The sequence below is a fragment of the Piliocolobus tephrosceles genome, chromosome 5, assembly GCF_002776525.5.
Source record: "Piliocolobus tephrosceles isolate RC106 chromosome 5, ASM277652v3, whole genome shotgun sequence".
In the NCBI taxonomy this organism is placed as follows: Eukaryota; Metazoa; Chordata; class Mammalia; order Primates; family Cercopithecidae; genus Piliocolobus; species Piliocolobus tephrosceles.
Genome location: NC_045438.1, coordinates 18600469 through 18608062, shown reverse-complemented (window position 1 = coordinate 18608062; position 7594 = coordinate 18600469).

Below are 7594 nucleotides of genomic sequence, written 5' to 3'. Positions count from 1 at the left end.
TTCCACAGCTGCATTCAGGGTCTCCTGCTCGCCGCGCAGCCGGATGGGAAGCTCGCTTTGTTACTTGAAGATGCAACGGCTTGAGAGTAAATCTCAAGATTGTTCTCTGTGGAGCCCACAGCAGCCCACGGGCCTGGTGAGTGGGAAGAAGAGCTACTCCTTCCCCACCGCTCCCCTGCCTGGCTGCTTTATGACAAAGTTACCTTCCAGAAGCCTTTGGCTTAGCCAGTTAAGGAGCCGGAACACCTAGCTCAGGGCTCCTTACACGAGGCAGCAGTAAATTTTAGTCGGGGCTGATGAGTCTCTAGGGCTTTCATCACGAAGGACAGTGGCTGAGTGGCTGAGATCTCTGAAGCTGTTCGCTGTTCTCTCTCAGTCCTGGAGGCTGGAGGTCCAGGGTCAAGGTATTGGCAGGGCTGGTGTCCCCTGTGGACTCTCTCCTTGCTGTGTAGACAGCCGTCTTCCTCTGTGTCCTCCTGTGGCCGTCGTCCCATGTGTCAGTGTCCTCCTCTCCTCTAATAAGGACCAGTCACGATGGATTAGGGGACACATATGACCTCACTGACCTCAATCACCTCCTTAAAGCCTCTGTCTCCAAATACAATCATGTTCTGGGGTGCGAGGGTTAGCCCTTGAATTTGGGAGGGAGACACATTCAGTCCGTCACAGATTCCAGACGTAGACGTGCCTAGATGTGAATACCACTCTAATCCTCCACAAAAGGGAAAAAGAGAACCACTCCCGATACGACCTGCATGACATTTCTGATCCTGTTGAGAACAGAGGAGACAGGTTGTGCCTTGGTCTAAAGGGGTCAATTGCAGCCCTGCTGACACCTGCCAGTGCACAAGGAGGGGACGGGAGGCAGCCTCCACCCTCACCAGTGAGGCTGAACCAAAGGTGCTTCACACGAAGCTGAGAAAGGCAGACCACGCCCTGGAAATGACCAGTCCCAAGTGTGGAGAGCTCCCAGGGGAGGGGGCTGGGCTGTGAGCTCTTGAGGGCCATATGGGACTGTCCTGGTGTGGTCTAGGGAGCAGAGGATGCTCTCACGTGGGTGAAGGCATGGAGGACGGGTGTTTCTGTAGACAGCTTTCTCCAGTCACCACGAGAAAAGACCTGCAGGGACCAGCCGGGACAGGAATGCTCTGTGAGCCAGCATGGAGCAGGTGAATGGACCAGGTGCCCTCGGGGAAACGTAGCCCGACGTGGGATGGCGTCTGCATGAGACACTGAAAGAATGGTGGGAGGATTGCTGTGCTTGGGACGTGGTTTGTGACAGTTTTGGTGTTTTGGTGGGAAGGATTGCTGTGCTTGGGACGTGGTTTGTGACACAGTTTTGGTGTTTTTCCCTCCAAATCTCATGTTGACATTTGAACCCTAGTGTCGGAGGCGGGGCCCGATAGAAGGTGTTTGGGTCACGGGAGCAGATCCCCCGAGCGGCTTGGTGCAGTGTATGAATGAGTTCACACTTCATTAGTTCCCGTGAGAACTGATTGTTAAGAAGAGCCTGGCACCTCCTCCCTGTCTCTTGTTTCCTCTCTCACCATGTGATCTGCACACGCCAACTCCCCCTCCTCTTCCACCGTGAGTGGAAGCTCCCTGAGGCCTCCCCAGAAGCTGATACTGGCACCATGAGCCAGGTACAGCCTGTAGACACAGGAGCCAAATAAACCTCTTTTCTTTATAAGTTTCCCTGCATCCTCAGGTGTTCCTTTACAGCAACACTAAGGGACTAAGACAAGGATGAGCACCATGAGCTCCATGCCCAACCCGAGAGATGGACCAGCATGACCAAGACCTATGGAGCCTGCGGATGTCCCCCAGGAGAGCCCTCCATCCATCCTGAACTGTGTTGCTTTTCTGTGTGGTCTTCTCGGTGTGTGCATCATTGCTTTGTCTGGTTTTGATGAGGCGATGCTTGGGGTGCCAGGGGACAGCCCAGAAGCATTGACCATCCTGGGATGACGCCCCTCCCTCCCTCCGCTCTGCCTGGAACTGTTCACAAGTTTGGAAGCACTGTATAACCACTGCTCATTCCTCCTTTTCCTTCCAGCCTGGAGATTTTATTTTAGTCATTCCATAGTGTCTTTCTGTAGCTAGACAGGCGGGAACAACTAGGGACAAATCCTCCAGGCTGCGATTTCAGAAAGGATTCTCAGATCTATAAAAATGTGAGGCACAAAGAGAGAAGTCAGTGTGCATCTCGGGGAGTGGGGGGCAGCCTGGAAGCATCAGTCACAGGGACAGAAACTGGAAAGCGACCATGAGTGTTAAAGGCAGCAGAGCTGGGAAGGCTGCCTTCTGCTGTGTCCCCAGCAGCTCACATGCGTCACCCTCCCGAGCACCTCTGCTGGGGAGAAAGGAACAATCGATTGCATTGAATTATCAAGTACAAATTGAGCACAGGGGTCCATTTATCCAACAGAGATGAACTGCTTAGCATTTAACTAGACAGAGGCTTTGGTTATCACATAAAAGCAGGATCTGGAATCCTCATCTGAAGCAGCAATGTCCATGCATTTCTCCCACAGGCACAAAGCGGAGTCCCCATCTGTCTCATTCTATAATTGCTTCTCTTCTTTTCCCTCTCTCCCTCCCTACTGCCTTCTTCCTTCCTTTTCCTTTCTGAAAATAGAAAGACTGGCCAGATATGGGATAGGGGAATTTTCAGATAGTTACATATTGAATTTTGAGCCACTATGGATTTCTTACCATACTATTTTGCAGTCCTTTGTAGGGATGGCACTAGTCTCATTATTTTAAAAATATCTTTCTTCCTAATTATATACACCTAAAACAATTAAGGATTGTTATTATGTCTTCCCAGTATTGCAATAATAGTGGGACAGTCGAGCTGGGAGGCTGAGGGTCATGGTTGGGGAGACTTGTCACTGTAATTCTTTTTGCACCTTTTGAATTTTGTTCAAAGTCAATGCATTACCACAAGCCTTAATCAGTTGTTTGCTGCATAACACACAACGTCAGGCTCACACATAACACACAACCTCAGACTCACAGCGGCTGGTGACAATTGACCCTTCTCTTTCTCACCTGGCTCAGTGGGTTGACAGGAGAGTGTGCCCTCAGGCTGTGGGTCAGTGGCTCCAGACCCCAGGCTGGACTCAGGTTTCTCCATGTCTTGCCCAGACCCACCTGGAAGGAACAGCAGCTGTCTGGGGTGTGACCTCCTAGTGGTGTGCTCAACAACAGGAAAGGTTGACCTGCTCGTGCTGGCTCGGTTCTGGCCCTCCCCTCTCAGGCCATCATAGTCCATGGGCCAAACATTAGGAGTTGGGGGTGACGCTCCCCACACTGGCAATTGCAGGCCCCCTAGCAGAGGGACGACATGGAGAGGGGAGGCGTGTGAGCCATTCCACCATGCGCAGTAAAATGAAAGAGCACAGATGTGGGCGGCAAGTCACTCAGGTGCCGAGGCAAGAGACCGAGGGCACGAGCTGTTCCAGTGTAACAAAATATATAAGATAAGAATTATACTAGATATAGATCATAGATATCGTTATATATGAATATCATTAATCATTAGTTTGTAGCAATTACTCTTTATTCCAATATTACAATAATCCTTGCTCTACAACACTAACCTAGGAAAAACCAGGCCATACAGAGATAGGAGATGAAGAGACAAGGTGAGAAGTGACCAGAACATCAGAGTGTGAGCCCTCTGTGATGCCCGGGCAGGGCCACTAGAGGGCTCCTTGGTCTAGCGGAAACGCCAGCGTTTGGGAAGACGCCCGTTACCAAGCAGACCATGGTCTAGCGGTAGCGTCAGTGCCAAGGAAAAGCACCGCTACTTAGCAGATGGGGAAAGGGAGTCTCCCTTTCCCTGGGGGAGTTCAGAGAAGACTCTGCTCCACCACCTCTTGTGGAGGCCCTGACATCAGTCAGGCCCACCCGCAGTTCTCCAGAGGCCTAACCGTCTCTCTGTGATGCTGTGCTTCAGTGGTCACGCTCCTGTTTCACTTTCATGTTCCACCCTGTACACCTGCCTCTGCCTTCTGGATAGCAGTAGCAGAATTAGTGAAAGTATTAAAGTCTTTGATCTTTCTGAAAAGAGCATAGAAGAAATAATGACATAGGCTGTCCTCTCTCTTTCCGCCTCAGCTACCTAACAGGAAAGAGCCCCCTGTCCAGTGGACATGTGACTCACGTGACCTTATCAATCACTGGAGCTGACTCACACTCTTTACCCTGCCCTTTTGCTTTGTATCCAATAAATAACAGCACAGCCAGGCATTCAGGGCCACTACCGGTCTCCACGCCTTGGTGGTAGTGGTTCCCCGGGCCCAGCTGTCTTTTCTTTTATCTCTTTGTCTTGTGTCTTTATTTCTATGATCTCTCATCTCTGCACATGGGGAGAAAAACCAGCTGACCCTGTAGGGCTGGCCCCTACACACAGAAGTCAATAACAAGCTTAAACAATTAGGGGTAACCTGGCCACAAAGTTAATAATGTCTCCTCACCTTCTCACCGCGCCCCCGGGCCAGCCCTCACTGATGGTGCCAGAATCCCAGTGACTTAGAATTGATCAATGCACCTCTGGTTCCTCCTTCTCGAGAAGGAAACCCATACTCAACTAAGCCTCGCTTCCCTCTCCCCGTCTCCATCCCTGACGGGTCCGTGAATCTCCCTCTCTCTCCCACGAGGATGCAGCAAAACTGAGGACCGGGAAGTTCCAAAGAGAAATGCTCACGTGAGGGAAAGTCTGCAGCGAGGCCGTGGTGAGGAGTCCCCCACAGGCAGGGGTGTCTCTCGGAACAGAGAGCCCTGGCCTGTCCCTGGGACAGAGAGCACAGACTCTGGGGACCGGAGGTGGACTCCATGCAGAGCCAGCATGTTGGAGGGGAAGTGAGTAAGTGCTGCAGTGAGGGCAGCCGACTGTGGCTCCCTGTGTGCAGAGTCCTCTGGCTGCTGGCTGCAGCCTTCCTGAGCCCGCCACGTGCACCACTTTTCATAAAGCACAGCCCCGCCTGGTCACACTGGGTAAACACGGCTTCCTGCCACCTCCTGCCAATCACCCCCAACACGAATTTCATTAGCTAAAGGTCGGAAAGTGATGCTCACTAAACACTTCACAGCAGCAATTTGGAGGAAGGCATGAGGGCTGCTTTTTTCCAGACTCTTCTTTTGAAAACTCATGTGTGTTTTTGTACCTGATTTTAGTGCAGTCCCACCCTGACTCATTAGCAAAGGAAAAGGCGTCAATCCTATAACTTTCTGCTTGCTGACTGCAGGAAATCCTGTCTCTCAAGTCAGATTTTTGCATGCTGTGGGAAACATGATGCAGTAGGCGAAAATTTCTTTTCTTCCCGACTTCCTGGATCATAGGAATCAGGTAACTGCCTGAAAAATAGCCACGGCCTGGCGCTGCTGGACTTCAATGTTCCCCCAGGCTGGAGTCTGCCTGAGCACATCTCCAATCAGCTCCCAGGTGGTGCTGTGTATGGAGCGGGGCCGTCTGTGTCTCTGGAGCCTCCTCACCTATACCTCCTCACCTGTGCCTCCTCATCTGTCTTTCTCACCTGTGCCTCCTCACCTGTGCATGGCTGGTGATGAAAACATGCGGGTGGACCTGCTTTGATGGCGAGATGGACAGGTCTGAGCTCACACATCCTCAGGATAACAAATAAAACCCTGTGGAAATGAACATGAGATACCGGGCCTCGTTCCCCAACCTGTAGAGATGACTGAGAAAGGCTTCTAGAAACTTGAGGACGTTACAACTTCCAGCTGGGTCAAACTTCTCAGGGTGCTGTGAGGACACCCCCTGGGTATCCCAGGGATGACGGAGTCTCTGGAGCATGGAGACACCATGAAGATGGGGATGGAAGCTGCCTGCTCCACGGAGAGGAGAGGGGGGCCGGCCACATCTCTCTCCATGAACAAAAACCATGAGCACCTGAGAGGAGCACAGAAAAGAACACAGCCCTCACACACCTCAGGTCACACACACACACAACTCTCACACACCTCAGGACACACACACACAACCCTCACACACCTCAAGACACACACACACAAACCCTCACACAGCTCAGGACACACACTCCCACAGTTTGACGCACAGGGACAAAAGGGCCTCTGTTTCCTCTTTGTGGTAATTTCTTCATTCATTCACGACGTCGGTGTTTACTGCCTATTGCATGCCTGTCGCTTGCAGAACTATCCGGGTGACACGCAGCACGAGCAGGCTCAGGGGAGCCCCAGGTGTGTTTTCCACAGGCAGCACGTGGATGAGAAGGACGGCCAGGGCTTAACAGGAACGTGGACTCTCGCTTACTCCTCACTCTCTTCTCTATCACAAAATTCACACGACAATGCAGATGGAGATGCATTTTGTGAAATGATGAAAATTTGAATCCTGTCTCCTATTTAGACTCACGTGTATTCTTTTCCCTTCATAAAAATGTTTTTTCTAGTAAATAATTTGACATCCAAACAAAGTTTATATTTCTTCAAGAACGTATGCTCAGAGAAATGAGCTCTTACTACACGTTGCATATTGAAGACCTGATATTAAACACATGGTTTTTGTCAATGAGAAGGAGCAGTTTGACTCTTTTCCATGTCCTTTGTGGATGGATGGACTCCACTGACGAGCTTCTTTGTTCGAATTGCAGGTTTGGGATGTTTAATTATTATCTGAGCTGGTCCAGTGGTGATGCTGAGTGAGACGCTCATGCCCCTTTAAGACAGAAAATCCGTTGGAACCGTCTGTTGCTCTCTGGTCTCTGGAGATGAGGCGGGAGGACTTGGGGACAGCTGTGGGGACATGGCCCAGATGATCCGGTCCCGGCAGAAGTGACTGGCAGGGATCAGGTGAGGTGACGAGGTCTGGTGTTGGGGCTGAGGGAAGGGGTCTTTCCCGGACTGAGGGGGTCACGAGTTTGGGGCCGAGGACACTGGGGTATCCCCTCAGAGGAGCGGGAAAGAAGGAGCTTTCTCAGGGCTGTGAGGACCGGGGACCCCCGCCCACTTCCAAAGACACTGTCCCAATCCCCGCGGGGAGGGAACGGCCAGAGATCCGCTCACTGGTAGGTCTTACTCTTGACCTTCGATCGCTTCCATCAGGAGACTCTCTTTTAAACAGCATTTCTGCGATCACTGTGGTTAAACTTCATTCTCAGGTTTGTATACAGTGAGAAGTTTATGAATAAACAGCAGGGGTTTCGTTGGGGGTCACTCGCTTCCTAAACCTGAGAGGGTGAGGCAGGGGTGGGAGCGGCTTTCAGAGAGGACCCTGCAGGTTTGCAGGAAGCTTTGCGTTTTCTCTTTTGTTTTAGTTTCCTGATTGCTGTGAGCTTCCTAGAACGGGCATAAATGCTGTACCTATAAAAAGGGGTTTCCTTTCCACGTCTTCACCATGAATTCACAAAAGGCATCTGATAGTCCAAGACTCAGACTCAACACAGTGGTGGGTCTGCCTGTGCCCTCCAGTGGGTGCTGATCCAGTGGTGCCGGTTAAAGGACTGAGAATTTCCTCAGGGTCGCACGTGACCATCCACTCACATCCCACTCACACTCGCGACCATTCCACTCACATCTGCTCACACCCATTCACATTCCACTCACA